Source organism: Zea mays, chromosome 6 (genome assembly GCF_902167145.1).
Source record: "Zea mays cultivar B73 chromosome 6, Zm-B73-REFERENCE-NAM-5.0, whole genome shotgun sequence".
NCBI classification, from domain to species: Eukaryota; Viridiplantae; Streptophyta; class Magnoliopsida; order Poales; family Poaceae; genus Zea; species Zea mays.
In genome coordinates, this window is record NC_050101.1 from 19,680,173 (window position 1) to 19,695,902 (window position 15,730).

The window sequence follows — 15,730 nt, forward strand, 5'->3', positions numbered from 1 at the left end:
TTTGGCCTTTATTTTCTCCCCCTTTGGCATCAAGCACCAAAACGGGATCAATTTGTGGCCCTTTAACCCCATTGCCTCACCAAAATCTTCAATTAAGAGCAAATGGCAATAAGAGTACATGAGATGGACTTGGAATAAGTTACCCTCTCATCGGAGTGCAGTGGAAGTCTTTCATGGTCCAAGTCCACCTTTTCCCTTTCAATTCTCCTTTGAAACTAAAACAAGCAAACTCAAGCATATGGTTAGTCTCAAAGGGTCAAGTTGTAACACATCTCCCCCTGAACATGTGCATCACTTTGCAACGGACTTGTGAGGTCCAGGGAGTGTTCGTACAACTTGAGCACCATAATAAGCAACAAAATGCAGAATGGACGTGATCAAAGGCATAAACACATGTATGCTACATTTCAATCCAAGTTCCGCGAATCTAAGATATTGAGTTCACTACGCAGCCTGCAAAAGGTCTTCTCATCTAAAGGCTTAGTGAAGATATCGGCTAGCTGGTTCTCGGTGCTAACATAAAACACTTCGATATCTCCCTTTTGCTGGTGGTCTCTCAAAAAGTGATGCCGGATGTCAATGTGCTTTGTGCGGCTGTGCTCAACAGGATTTTCCGCTATTCGGATAGCACTCTCATTATCACATAGGAGTGGGACTTTGCTCAGATTGTAGCCAAAGTCCCTGAGGGTTTGCCTCATCCAAAGTAGTTGCGCACAACACTGTCCTGCGGCAACGTACTCGGCCTCAGCGGTGGATAGGGCAACGGAGGTTTGTTTCTTGGAGTTCCATGACACCAGGGACCTTCCTAAGAATTGGTACGTCCCCGATGTACTCTTCCTATCGACCTTACATCCAGCATAGTCGGAATCTGAGTACCCAATCAAGTCAAAGTTAGACCCCTTTGGATACCAGATCCCGAAGCAAGGCGTAGCAACTAAATATCTAAGGATTCGCTTCACAGCCACTAAGTGACACTCCTTAGGATCGGATTGAAACCTAGCACACATGCATACGCTAAGCATAATATCCGGTCTACTAGCACATAAGTAAAGTAATGACCCTATCATTGACCGGTATGCCTTTTGATCAACGGACTTACCTCCTTTGTTGAGGTCGGTGTGTCCGTCGGTCCCCATCGGAGTCTTCGCGGGCTTGGCGTCCTTCATCCCAAACCTCTTTAGCAGATCTTGCGTGTACTTTGTTTGGGAGATGAAGGTGCCGTCCTTGAGTTGCTTCACTTGGAACCCAAGGAAGTAGGTCAACTCGCCCATCATCGACATCTCGAATTTCTGCGTCATCACCCTGCTAAACTCTTCACAAGACTTTTGATTAGTAGATCCAAATATTATGTCATCGACATAAATTTGGCACACAAAGAGATCACCATCGCAAGTCTTAGTGAAAAGAGTTGGATCGGCTTTCCCAACCTTGAAAGCATTAGCAATTAAGAAATCTCTAAGGCATTCATACCATGCTCTTGGGGCTTGTTTAAGTCCATAGAGCGCCTTAGATAGCTTACACACATGGTCGGGGTACCGTTCATCCTCGAAGCCAGGGGGTTGCTCCACGTACACCTCCTCCTTTATTGGCCCGTTGAGGAAAGCGCTCTTCACATCCATTTGGTACAACCTGAAAGAATGATGAGCGGCATATGCTAGCAAGATACGAATTGATTCTAGCCTAGCCACAGGAGCAAAAGTCTCCTCAAAGTCCAAACCTGCGACTTGGGCATAACCTTTTGCCACAAGTCGAGCCTTGTTCCTCGTCACCACTCCGTGCTCGTCTTGTTTGTTGCGGAACACCCACTTGGTTCCCACAACATTTTGCTTGGGACGAGGCACCAGCGTCCAAACTTCATTGCGCTTGAAGTTGTTAAGTTCCTCCTGCATGGCCAACACCCAATCCGGATCTAGCAAGGCCTCCTCTACCCTGAAAGGCTCAATAGAGGAGACAAAAGAGTAATGTTCACAAAAATTAACTAGTCGAGACCGAGTAGTTACTCCCTTGCTTATGTCACCCAGAATTTGGTCGACGGGATGATCCCTTTGAATCATCGCTCGAACTTGGGTTGGAGGTGCCGGTTGCGCTTCTTCCTCCATCACGTGATCATCTTGTGCTCCCCCTTGATCACACGCCTCCTTTTGATGAACCTGTTCATCGTCTTGAGTTGGGGGATACACCATGGTTGAGGAAGAAGGTTGATCTCGTTCACCTTGTTCCTGTGGCCGCACTTCTCCAATCGCCATGGTTCGTATGGCGGCCGTCGGAACATCTTCTTCATCTACATCATCACAATCAACAACTTGCTCTCTTGGAGAGTGAAAGTTCCCTTTGGCCCGGGAACAGGATCTAGATGTCGCCTAGAGGGGGGGGGTGAATAGGCGAATAAAACTTATTACTTTAAAACTTAAATCTTACTCTACTCGAAGACAGGATCGCAGTGGAGTGAAGAATCCTTCGAGTAGGTTGCAGTGGAATTGAAGTTCCTGTCTTACGAATATCCTGCACTTCAAGGAAAGCTAGTACCACAAGTAAGTAGTGAAGTGCAGATATAGAAGCGAGCAAGACAGAGAGTCAGAGTACAATGCAGAACAGAGCACACAGACGCAAGGATTTATCCCGAGGTTCGGCCAAGCCTGAAATGCTTGCCTAGTCCTCGTTGGAGTTAGCCACACCTGGGCTTGGAGTTTATTTCAACTCCTTCCTCCGTTTGCTCAGATCTGTCAGTATGACAGATAGAGGCTTTCACTATTGAGTGGGGTTACAACAGAACCGCGGCTGCTTACAAACTTCTTGATAGCACCCCGGCAGAGTAACGATACGCTCACGACCTTGCTCTAGCTCTAAGCAGCACTTCTCCTCTCTCTTAAGGCTTATAGCTGTGCCTTCTACACAAACTATAGAGTTACACACAAGAGGGAGAGTGAGAATTGATTCCAGTGAAGTCTATACTTGTTGGCTGCACATCTATCTTGCTTGAGGCGCCTAGGGGTCCCTTTTATAGGCACAAGGGGCCTAGGAGCCGTTGGAATCCCATTTGGAAGGCAATACTTTCTTTCTGTCGGGTGGCGCACCGGACAGTCCGGTGCACACCGGACACTGTCCGGTGCCCGATTTCTTTCCTTTTATGGCGAAGCCGACCGTTGGCAGTCTTGGAGCCGTTGTCGCACCGGACATGTCCGGTGCACACCGGACAGTCCGGTGCCTCCATCTAGCCGTTGGCTCGGCCACGTGTCCCGCGCAGATCGCGCGGCCGACCGTTGGCCCTGGCCGACCGTTGGCTCACCGGACAGTCCGGTGCACACCGGACAGTCCGGTGAATTTTAGCCGTACGCCGCCGGCCAATTTCCCGAGAGCGGCCAGTTCGAGTCGCGCCAGCCTGGCGCACCGGACACTGTCCGGTGCACACCGGACAGTCCGGTGCTCCAGACCGAGCTGGGTCTTGGCAGCACACAGCCAAGTCCCTTCTCCTTTTCTCTATTCTTCTTCTTTCTGTTTCTAACACTTAGACAAGTATATTAGTACACAAAACCAATGTACTAAGTCTAGAAACATACCTTCTCTTAATTATTACATCTATAGCATTTCACATGCTTGATCTTTGATGTTGGACTCATAAATCATCAAGTCGGCTTGACTTGATCTAGATTGACACTTCTTATCTCCAACATCCTGTAAAGGTCACATAGAACATCTCCAAACATAGGAACAACCCAAACTAAAGATCAAGGTGAACTTAGCTCTTTTGGGCTGCTTCCAGTTCTGGTTTTGACACTTGTTTTCCTTCTAGTGACCTTGATCTCCTTCTTAGAGCTTGGTCTTGAGCCTTATGACTTACACCACATAGTTGTAGCTGTTACCTCATTGGTTGTAAGTCACGTCCTTATGTAGTGATCCTTGATGTGCCATAGCTGTTCTCAACTCGATCACCTTTGACTTTGCAAGCCTCCTTCTTCACCCTTGGCTTTGGGTTCCTCAGCCTCCTTGACCTTCTCCCGTGCACTTGGTACCTCGAAGCTCTTCTTGCCTCCGTCCTTGGCTTGATCAGTTGTCTCCGAGCTACGCACCCGAGTCTCACTTTATGCAATGTCCATTTTACTTGTGATGTCCATTATGTATCCATAATCCAGTTCTTGGACCATCACATTTGTTTACTTGTGTTGAACCTTGTAGACTTTACCTTAAGCACCTGTTCAACACTTAGTACACTTGTTAGTCCTTTAATTGAGTTGTCATCCAAACACCAAAACTCACAAGAGAGCTTTCAATCTCCCCCTTTTTGGTGATTGATGGCAACACAATTAAAGCTTACATAAGAATAAGATTTGAAGCACAAATTTTAATTCTAAGATTATAGAATGCCCCCCCTAAATAAGTGCTTACTTCAAAAACATAATTTTGGCCTTAGACGCCAATTTGCACATACTTAGGCAAATCGAAACATTTCTACACCTTAGCACTTTTAGGAAGCATTGAGACAAGATTCAAACCATGATGCTATAATACACAAATGCACATAATCAGAGTTAAACACCATTCAAAATAGTGGATATATCACAGGAATATCAACCTACCACTATTCACCATTAAGATACTAATTTAAACTAAGATACCAATTTAAAGCAATCTTAAAGCACCATTAACACCATTAACCACATGCATCATTATCCACATGACTGTCTATTAATGAACACAATAGATGCCAATTAATTCATAGCAACGGAAGCACTAGTCCATATGATGCAACACATATAATACTGCAGGAAGCATATGAATAACACACTAGCAAAGCTTAAACTAACACATCACCCCTTAGGATAAGCTTTCCTCTCAGGTTGAGATAAGCTTTAATGTACAAATTCTCCCCCTTTGACATCAAACACCAAAAACCATACGCGAGCAAGAACATAGGATGATGTCAAGGGACAGCAGGGTGACAAGGAGGAAAACGACTATCAAAACTCCCCCTTACTTATTGAGCATATGCCCGATCAACATTTAGGCAAGATACATATATGCAAAAAGATTAATACTCCCTTTGTACCTTTACCATGTTGTAGTGTACTTCCCATCTTGAAAGTATCTAATCTCTCAAGAGCCTCTTCACACTTGTGCCTGATTCTTTATCCTTACTCTTTCTTGTTGCTAAGACATCAAATCACAACTTGAGATACCAATTTCTTGACTTACAGAGGTACCCAAGTCCTGATTGCTCCATTTCTTGCTTATCTTCTCTTTTCCACCTAGAGACTATACAAGATCACTCAAGAAACAGTTAGTCTCAAAAGACACAAGTTATGTGTGCTCCCCCTCAAGTTGTGCATCAAGTATTTGAGTGACTTGCACTTTGCACATTCTAGCTTCCTTAGAACTAGAGGGATCACAACATACCTTGGTCAAGGCATACTCTATCACTTTCATCACACAAGGATGCCAATTTGAATATCAATTGTAAAACCATTTAACACCAATTTAAGGCTAAATGAAAGGTTGACTAAATTCAACAATGCATGCCTCAGTGGCACCTAAGCCAAAACAATACTCAAGGAAGTCTAACATTTACTCAACCTGTACATGCTTCATTTTTAACTATCATTGCATATACCAATTGAAGATCAACACAATTATGTATATAAAGCGAAATATCTAAGCATGTCATGATTAAGAAGGTTTCTTAGATGCATAAAAGAAACAACATTTTAAAGACATAAATTACCTAAACCAGGATATTACCAATTGAAAGACAAGAACATAGCTATGATCACAATGAATGGAATTTCATGAATATTTAATGAAATTGCATAGCTTCATTTTCCATACCTTTGCCTTTATGAGAGCGCACCTCATAGCTCATGGATTTGAAATTCACACAATACTAAACTAGGGTAATCATGTGAGCATGGACTAAACAAAATGTCATAATTGCACATAGCATGACTTGCAAAAAGTTACAGGTTTATCCACATACACAAAGAGAGTTAATCGTTGTGGATATAACAAATGAAATAGCTACCCATGAATAATTCAAAAGATATATCCTATATAGCACCAGTCATGATTAAGCAAACATCATTATTATTCATTTACATAGGCAATCATCAAGCATAACTACTCCAAAGACAGGTAGCACAACAAGCCAACTTAAGAGCAATACTACATTGCAATTATGTACTTAAAATACACGGGGTACCGTCCTTTGGAGAGCATGTTGTACATTCTCATCAAGGTCCTTTACTTGATTCACCAAAAATGATTCATGACCTATACACTTTATTTCACTTGAGATGAACATGGGATTAGTGTTTCAAAATAATTCAACCTTGGGTCAATAAACACAAAAACAATTAACAGCTTAAGCATAGAGTTTTAGATAACCGTCTTAATCTCTCCCATGGTCTCCAGTCCATCTCAAGGCACCTGCATAGTCTAGTTAGCGCAGTTTGGTACCCATCTCGGGATGGGTCCATAATGATCATCTAAATGTGCCTTTGGTACCCAAATGGCCTTTGTGCTAGTTCTAGGTGATCTCATTATAGATCTAGCACAAGTGTATGATTTGGGTCTCCTACGCGAATAAGATTGACACAAATCCACTTGTTTAGGAATCTTACCTTTGTAACATACCTTGGATAGATGACCATGCTCACCACACATGTAGCAGAAGCGTCGCTCAACCTGACTTGACACTTGTTGTTTGTCTTTTTGCTTAGTGAGGGTCATCTTGGAGGGTGCACGTTTTTGATTCTTCATGAGCGGACATGAAGTGATCATATGGTCCTTATCGTTGCATCCAAAGCATCTCCTCATTCCTTCATCCTTGTCTTTGTGTGGACAAGACGCAATGAAGTGACCTAATTCCTTGCACTTGAAGCACCTCCTTTTTCCTCTTCCCTTTTTGCTCTTGGATGACATAGAGAGATGATCAGTGCAAACAACATGACTAATTGAATTTTTACCTTTTTCCTCGTTCATGTTGATTTCTTCATTTATAGCTTTGGGAACATTCTTCTTATTGAGCTTAACACTTGCTGCAGTTTTTCCTTTCTCAAGCTTCTTCACCACGCGCCCGTGGATATCTTGAGAGAGTTGAGCTAAGCGTCTTCTCCTCAGTTGTCGTTGCTTCTTATTCCCACAGAATTTCTTTTGTGACCCTAAAACTTGTTGCTCAATCAATGATTGGCTTTCTTTTGAGCAACAAGGGTTAGCACATGATGATATACAATTCAAATGCGCACACGTGCGAGAATGGGGTTCACATGAATTTAAGTTTGAAATTACAACCTCATGAGCAATATTAAGCATGATATGGTCATCAACTAATTCATTATGAGAATAAGATAGCATATCATATTTTTCACTTAGAGCAAGTTTTTCTAAATTTATCATTTCTACTTGACTCTTAAGCATAGAATTCTCAGTTTTAAGTTGAGCAACATCAGATAATACATCATGATTATTTCTTTGCTCAAATAAAATAGATTCATACCGATGGACCAAATTATCATGAGAGCACTTTAGCTCCTCATGTTCTTTGGTCATCTTCTCCAGGCTGTCGTTGGTTTTGATGAGAGTCTCCTTTAGCCTGAGAAGCGTCTCGCCTTGTTCCTTGTTCCTTCTCAACAACTTAACCAAGAGAGCTTTGTCCGCTTTGTTGAGATGGTTGTAGAAACGGCGAATCTCCTCTTCTTCCACATCATCGGTCTCATTTTCCCTGTCATTAATGTCAGTGGAAGCAATATAGGAAAATGTACCTTGTGATGATGAAGATTCATCCTCGCTATCATCCTCATATTCCTCCTTATCATGGCTTTTGTCTCCACCGTCATTGTTTGCAATAAAACACTTATAACTAGTGGAAGACAAACCTGTCGACGAGGTGGATTCATCGTTTGGGTGCCATCGTTCTTGTTCTTCTCCCTTTGAATGGTTAGTATCACAAGTAATATAGGGAGTAGGAGCAACACAGTTTGCTACAAAATATTTTTCTTTGATCCTATTCCATAAATCATGAGCATCAACAAATAGATCACTATCACTACTCATGATGGCAAAATAAGCACTTCTAGAAAGAGAGTCAACTAAGATGTTGCAAGCATGGTGATTGAGAGATAAACATCTTAGTTCTTCATTAGAAGGATTTTTACTAAAATCAGAGGGAAAAATACTTCTACTAAAGATCTGTATCAAATCAGAATCAACATTCATGAAAGCTTTGTAAATAGAGACAGACCAAGATTTGTAATTAGAACCATCGCCTAAAAGAAGTTCTACAGTTACCTCTTGTGACGACATCGTTATCTCCGGACGGCTAAGCCCACACTGGAGAGGCCTAGCTCCGATACCAATTGAAAGTTCCCTTTGGCCCGGGAACAGGATCTAGATGTCGCCTAGAGGGGGGGGGTGAATAGGCGAATAAAACTTATTACTTTAAAACTTAAATCTTACTCTACTCGAAACAGGATCGCAGTGGAGTGAAGAATCCTTCGAGTAGGTTGCAGTGGAATTGAAGTTCCTGTCTTACGAATATCCTGCACTTCAAGGAAAGCTAGTACCACAAGTAAGTAGTGAAGTGCAGATATAGAAGCGAGCAAGACAGAGAGTCAGAGTACAATACAGAACAGAGCACACAGACGCAAGGATTTATCCCGAGGTTCGGCCAAGCCTGAAATGCTTGCCTAGTCCTCGTTGGAGTTAGCCACACCTGGGCTTGGAGTTTATTTCAACTCCTTCCTCCGTTTGCTCAGATCTGTCAGTATGACAGATAGAGGCTTTCACTATTGAGTGGGGTTACAACAGAACCGCGGCTGCTTACAAACTTCTTGACAGCACCCCGGCAGAGTAACGATACGCTCACGACCTTGCTCTAGCTCTAAGCAGCACTTCTCCTCTCTCTTAAGGCTTATAGCTGTGCCTTCTACACAAACTATAGAGTTACACACAAGAGGGAGAGTGAGAATTGATTCCAGTGAAGTCTATACTTGTTGGCTGCACATCTATCTTGCTTGAGGCGCCTAGGGGTCCCTTTTATAGGCACAAGGGGCCTAGGAGCCGTTGGAATCCCATTTGGAAGGCAATACTTTCTTTCTGTCGGGTGGCGCACCGGACAGTCCGGTGCACACCGGACACTGTCCGGTGCCCGATTTCTTTCCTTTTATGGCGAAGCCGACCGTTGGCAGTCTTGGAGCCGTTGTCGCACCGGACATGTCCGGTGCACACCGGACAGTCCGGTGCCTCCATCTAGCCGTTGGCTCGGCCACGTGTCCCGCGCAGATCGCGCGGCCGACCGTTGGCCCTGGCCGACCGTTGGCTCACCGGACAGTCCGGTGCACACCGGACAGTCCGGTGAATTTTAGCCGTACGCCGCCGGCCAATTTCCCGAGAGCGGCTAGTTCGAGTCGCGCCAGCCTGGCGCACCGGACACTGTCCGGTGCACACCGGACAGTCCGGTGCTCCAGACCGAGCTGGGTCTTGGCAGCACACAGCCAAGTCCCTTCTCCTTTTCTCTATTCTTCTTCTTTCTGTTTCTAACACTTAGACAAGTATATTAGTACACAAAACCAATGTACTAAGTCTAGAAACATACCTTCTCTTAATTATTACATCTATAGCATTTCACATGCTTGATCTTTGATGTTGGACTCATAAATCATCAAGTCGGCTTGACTTGATCTAGATTGACACTTCTTATCTCCAACATCCTGTAAAGGTCACATAGAACATCTCCAAACATAGGAACAACCCAAACTAAAGATCAAGGTGAACTTAGCTCTTTTGGGCTGCTTCCAGTTCTGGTTTTGACACTTGTTTTCTTTCTAGTGACCTTGATCTCCTTCTTAGAGCTTGGTCTTGAGCCTTATGACTTACACCACATAGTTGTAGCTGTTACCTCATTGGTTGTAAGTCACGTCCTTATGTAGTGATCCTTGATGTGCCATAGCTGTTCTCAACTCGATCACCTTTGACTTTGCAAGCCTCCTTCTTCACCCTTGGCTTTGGGTTCCTCAGCCTCCTTGACCTTCTCCCGTGCACTTGGTACCTCGAAGCTCTTCTTGCCTCCGTCCTTGGCTTGATCAGTTGTCTCCGAGCTACGCACCCGAGTCTCACTTTATGCAATGTCCATTTTACTTGTGATGTCCATTATGTATCCATAATCCAGTTCTTGGACCATCACATTTGTTTACTTGTGTTGAACCTTGTAGACTTTACCTTAAGCACCTGTTCAACACTTAGTACACTTGTTAGTCCTTTAATTGAGTTGTCATCCAAACACCAAAACTCACAAGAGAGCTTTCAGAGAGCCATTAGTCTCATCAAATACAACGTCGCTAGAGACTTCAACCAAACCCGATGATTTGTTGAAGACCCTATACGCCTTTGTATTTGAATCATAACCTAACAAAAACCCTTCTACAGCTTTGGGAGCAAACTTAGAATTTCTACCCTTCTTCACTAGAATGTAGCACTTGCTCCCAAAAACACGAAAGTAAGATACATTGGGTTTGTTACCGGTTAGCAGCTCATACGACGTTTTCTTGAGGAGTCGATGAAGGTAGACCCTGTTGATGGCGTGGCAAGCCGTGTTCACAGCTTCCGACCAAAAGCATTCGGGGGTCTTGAACTCTCCAAGCATCGTCCTCGCCATATCGATTAGCGTCCTGTTCTTCCTCTCCACCACACCATTTTGCTGTGGTGTGTAGGGAGCGGAGAACTCGTGCTTGATCCCTTCCTCCTCAAGAAACTCCTCCACTTGAAGATTCTTGAACTCGGACCCGTTGTCGCTCCTTATCTTCTTTACCTTGAGCTCAAACTCATTTTGAGCTCTCTTGAGGAAGCGCTTGAGGGTCCCTTGGGTTTCAGACTTATCCTGCAAAAAGAACACCCAAGTGAAGCGGGAAAAGTCATCAACGATAACTAAACCATACTTACTTCCTCCTATGGATAGGCGACGGGTCCGAAGAGGTCCATATGTAGCAGCTCCAGGGGTCTTGACGTGGTCATCACATTCTTGCTGTGATGCGCTCCTCCCACCTGTTTACCTGCCTGACAAGCTGCACAAGGTCTATCTTTTTCGAAATGTACATTTGTTAGACCTATCACATGTTCTCCCTTTAGAAGCTTGTGGAGGTTCTTCATCCCCACATGTGCTAAGCGGCGATGCCATAGCCAGCCCATGCAAGTCTTAGCCATTAAGCATGCATCTAGACCGGCCTCTTCTTTTGCAAAATCAACTAAATAAAGTTTGTCGTCTAGTACACCCTTAAAAGCTAGTGAACCATCACATCTTCTAAAGACAGACACATCTACATTTGTAAATAAACAATTATATCCCATTTGACATAATTGACTAACAGTTAGCAAATTATATCCAAGACTCTCCACTAAGAATACATTTGATATAGAATGCTCATTAGAAATTGCAATTTTACCTAGCCCTTTTACCTTGCCTTGATTCCCATCACCGAATATAATTGAATCTTGGGAATCCTTATTTTTGACGTAGGAGGTGAACATCTTCTTCTCCCCCGTCATATGGTTTGTGCATCCGCTGTCAATAATCCAGCTTGAACCCCCGGATGCATAAACCTGCAAGGCAAATTTAGGCTTGGGTCTTAGGTACCCAACTCATGTTGGGTCCTGCAAGGTTAGCACAAATGTCCTTAGGGACCCAAATGCAAGTCCTGTCTCCCTTGCATTTTGCCCCTAACTTCCTAGCAACTACCTTCTTACCCTTTCTACAAATAGCAAAGGGAGTATTGCAAGCATAATAAATGGTAGAAGGTTTGTTTACAACTTTTCTAGGAACATGAGCAAAATTTCTCCTAGACATATGCGCAACATTTCTCCTACTCATATCTCTATCATGCTTATGAGAGGAACTAGAAGCAAACATGGCATGAGAATCATAAACATGTGAATCAAAATCATTATAAGCATTTCTAGCATTTCTCCTATCACAATATAAGAAAGCATGGTTCTTTTTAGCACTACTAGCCATAGGGGCCTTCCCTTTCTCCTTAACGAAGATGGGAGCCTTATGGCTTGTTAAGTTCTTGGCCTCTCTCTTGAAGCCAAGACCATCCTTAATTGAGGGGTGTCTACCAACCGTGTAGGCATCCCTTGCAAATTTTATTTTATCAACTTCATTCTTGCTAGTCTTAAGTTGGGCATTAAGACTAGCCAATTCCTCATTTAATTTGGAAATTAAAACTAGATGTTCACTACAGGCATCAATATCGAAATCCTTACACCTAGTGCAAATCTTAACATGTTCTACACAAGAATTAGATTTATTTGCTACTTCTAATTTAGCATTTAAATCATTGTTAACACCTTGTAAAGTAGAAATGGTTTCATGACAGGAAGATAATTCACTAGAAAGCATTTCATTTCTTTTTACTTCTAAGGCATATGATTTTTGTGCCTCTACAAATTTATCATGTTCATCATACAATAAATCCTCTTGCTTTTCTAAAAGCCTATCCTTTTCATTCAAAGCATCGATCAATTCATTGATTTTATCTATCTTAGATCTATCTAAGCCTTTGAACAAGCATGAGTAATCTATATCATCATCACTAGATTCATTATCACTAGAAGAAGCATAAGTGAAGTCTTGAGTACTCACCTTCTTCTCCCTTGCCATAAGGCATGTGAGACGCTCGTTGGGGAAGAGGGAAGACTTGTTGAAGGCGGTGGCGGCGAGTCCTTCATTGTCGGAGTCGGAGGAGGAGCAATCCGAGTCCCACTCCTTTCCTAGATGCGCCTCGCCCTTTGCCTTCTTGTATTGCTTCTTCTTCTCTCTTTTGTTCCCCTTTTCCTGGTCACTTTCATTATCGGGACAGTTAGCGATAAAATGACCAAGCTTACCGCATTTGAAGCATGAGCGCTTCCCCTTGGTCTTGGTCTTGCTTGGCTGCCCCTTGCGACCATTTAGTGCCGTCTTGAATCTCTTGATGATGAGAGCCATCTCTTCATCATTGAGTCCGGCCGCCTCAATCTGTGCCACCTTGCTGGGTAGCGCCTCCTTGCTTCGTGTTGCCTTGAGAGCAAGGGGTTGCGGCTCGTTGATCAGACCATTCAACGCATCGTCGACGTATCTTGCCTCCTTGATCATCATCCGCCCGCTTACGAATTTTCCAAGCACTTCCTCGGGCGTCATCATCGTGTACCTGGGATTCTCACGAATATTGTTCACGAAATGAGGATCAAGTACGGTAAAGGACCTGAGCATTAGGCGGACGACGTCGTGGTCCGTCCATCGCGTGCTCCCGTAGCTCCTTATCTTGTTGATAAGGGTCTTGAGCCGATTGTATGTTTGCGTCGGCTCCTCCCCCCTTATCATTGCGAAACGTCCAAGCTCTCCCTCCACCAACTCCATCTTGGTGAGCAAGGTGACGTCGTTCCCCTCATGAGAAATCTTGAGGGTGTCCCAGATCTGCTTGGCGTTGTCCAAGCCGCTCACTTTATGGTATTCATCCCTGCACAAGGAAGCTAGAAGAACAGTAGTAGCTTGTGCATTCTTATGAATTTGTTCATTTATGAACATGGGACTATCAGAACTATCAAAGTGCATTCCACTCTCTACAATCTCCCATATACTAGGATGGAGAGAGAATAGGTGACTACGCATTTTGTGGCTCCAAAATCCGTAATCCTCTCCATCAAAGTGTGGGGGCTTGCCGAGTGGAATGGAGAGCAAATGTGAATGTGAACTTTGCGGAATACGAGAGTAGTCAAAAGAAAAGTTCGAATTAACCGGTTTTCTCCTCTCGTGGTCGTTGTGGTCCTCGTCCTTTTGGGAAGAAGTAGACTCGTCGCTGTCGTAGTAGACGATCTCCTTGATGCGCCTGGTCTTCTTCTTCTTCCCTTCCTTTCGTCTTTGGCCCGAGCCGGAGTCGGTAGGCTTATCGTCCTTCGGCTCGTTGACGAAGGATTCCTTTTCTTTGTCGTTGATCACTATACCCTTCCCCTTAGGATCCATCTCTTTGGGCGGTTAGTCCCTTTGTGAAGAGAACGGCTCTGATACCAATTGAGAGCACCTAGAGGGGGGGGGGTGAATAGGTGATCCTGTAAAAACTTCAAACTTAAGCCACAAAAACTTGTTAAGTGTTAGCACGATTAATGCCAAGTGGCTAAGATGAAGTCTCAACAAAACACAGTACCACAAGAAAATCAAGCACAGAGGTGACACAGTGGATTTATCCCGTGGTTCGGCCAAGACCAACTCTTGCCTACTCCACGTTGTGGCGTCCCAACGGACGAGGGTTGCAATCAACCCCTCTCAAGCGGTCCAAAGACCCACTTGAATACCACGGTGTTTTGTTGTTCCTTTCACTATCCCGTTTGCAAGGAATCTCCACAAATTGGAGTCTCTTGCCCTTACAAGTATATGATCACAAATGAAACACAGAGTAAGGGAGGGAAGCAACACACACAAATCCACAGCAAAAGCGCACACACACGGCCAAGAATCGAGCTCACAAAACTATCTCAGAGTTCTCACTAGAACGGAGCTCGAATCTCTTAGAATCACAAACGAATGCGCAAAGACTAAGTGTGGATGATCAAGAATGCTCAAGAGTTGCTTGTGTATCTCCTCCATGCGCCTAGGGGCTCCTTTTATAGCCCCAAGGCAGCTAGGAGCCGTTGAGAGCAATTCCGGAAGGCTATCCTGGCCTTCTGTCGACGGGGGCACCGGACAGTCCGGTGCACACCGGACACTGTCCGGTGCCCGATTTGTTTCCTTAAACGGCGAAGACGACCGTTGCAGACCGTTGGCAGATCTGGCGCTGTTGGCGCACCGGACATGACCGGTGCACACCGGACAGTCCGGTGCCGTCTTCCGACCGTTGGCTCGGCCACGTGTCCCGCGCGGATTGCGCGGCCGACCGTTGGCTCACCGGACAGTCCGGTGCACACCGGACAGTCCGGTGAATTTTAGCCGTATGCCGCCGGCCTATTTCCCGAGAGCGGCCAGTTCGAGCCGAGGCAGCCTGGCGCACCGGACACTGTCCGGTGCACACCGGACAGTCCGGTGCTCCAGACCGAGCTGGGTCTTGGCTGCACACAGCCAAGTCACTTTCTCCTCTTCTCTCTTCTTCTTCTTTCTTTTTCTAACACTTAGACAAATATATTAGTACACAAAACCAATGTACTAAGGCTTAGAAACATACCTTTACTTCATGATTTGCACCTTGTTCATCCATGCACATAAATTCACAATTAAGCACATGTGTTGGCACTCAATCACCAAAATACTTAGAAATGGCCCAAGGGCACATTTCCCTTTCAGCGAGGCAAGCTACTGGCCGAGCACGAGCTCGAGGCAGAGGGCAAGGAGAAGAAACTGGAGGAGCGGATCCGCCAGTTTGATGCGGCGCGGGCGGCGATGGGTCCCCAGGCGGTGGAGGCCACCAAAAAGGCCCTTGAAGACCTCCAGGCAGAACACCGCGCTGGGGTCCAGCGCATTGCAGAATGGGCCGGCGAGGCGAGCACAGCGCTGGTACCACTAGGGATGAGTCCCATCCCAGTGTCAGAGCCGCCCGCGACGATCTCCGATGCCCTCCCGATGCTGGAGTCTGCCGCCGATCGCCTCCGGCATCTGGATCAAATCCTCGGTGCCCGCCTGGAGGCAGAGGGCAGCAAGCTCTGTCGGGTGGTGGTGGACTACGTCTTGACGTGCTTCCGGAGCCACGACCCCGCCATATCTTTGGCGCCAGTGATCGATGGT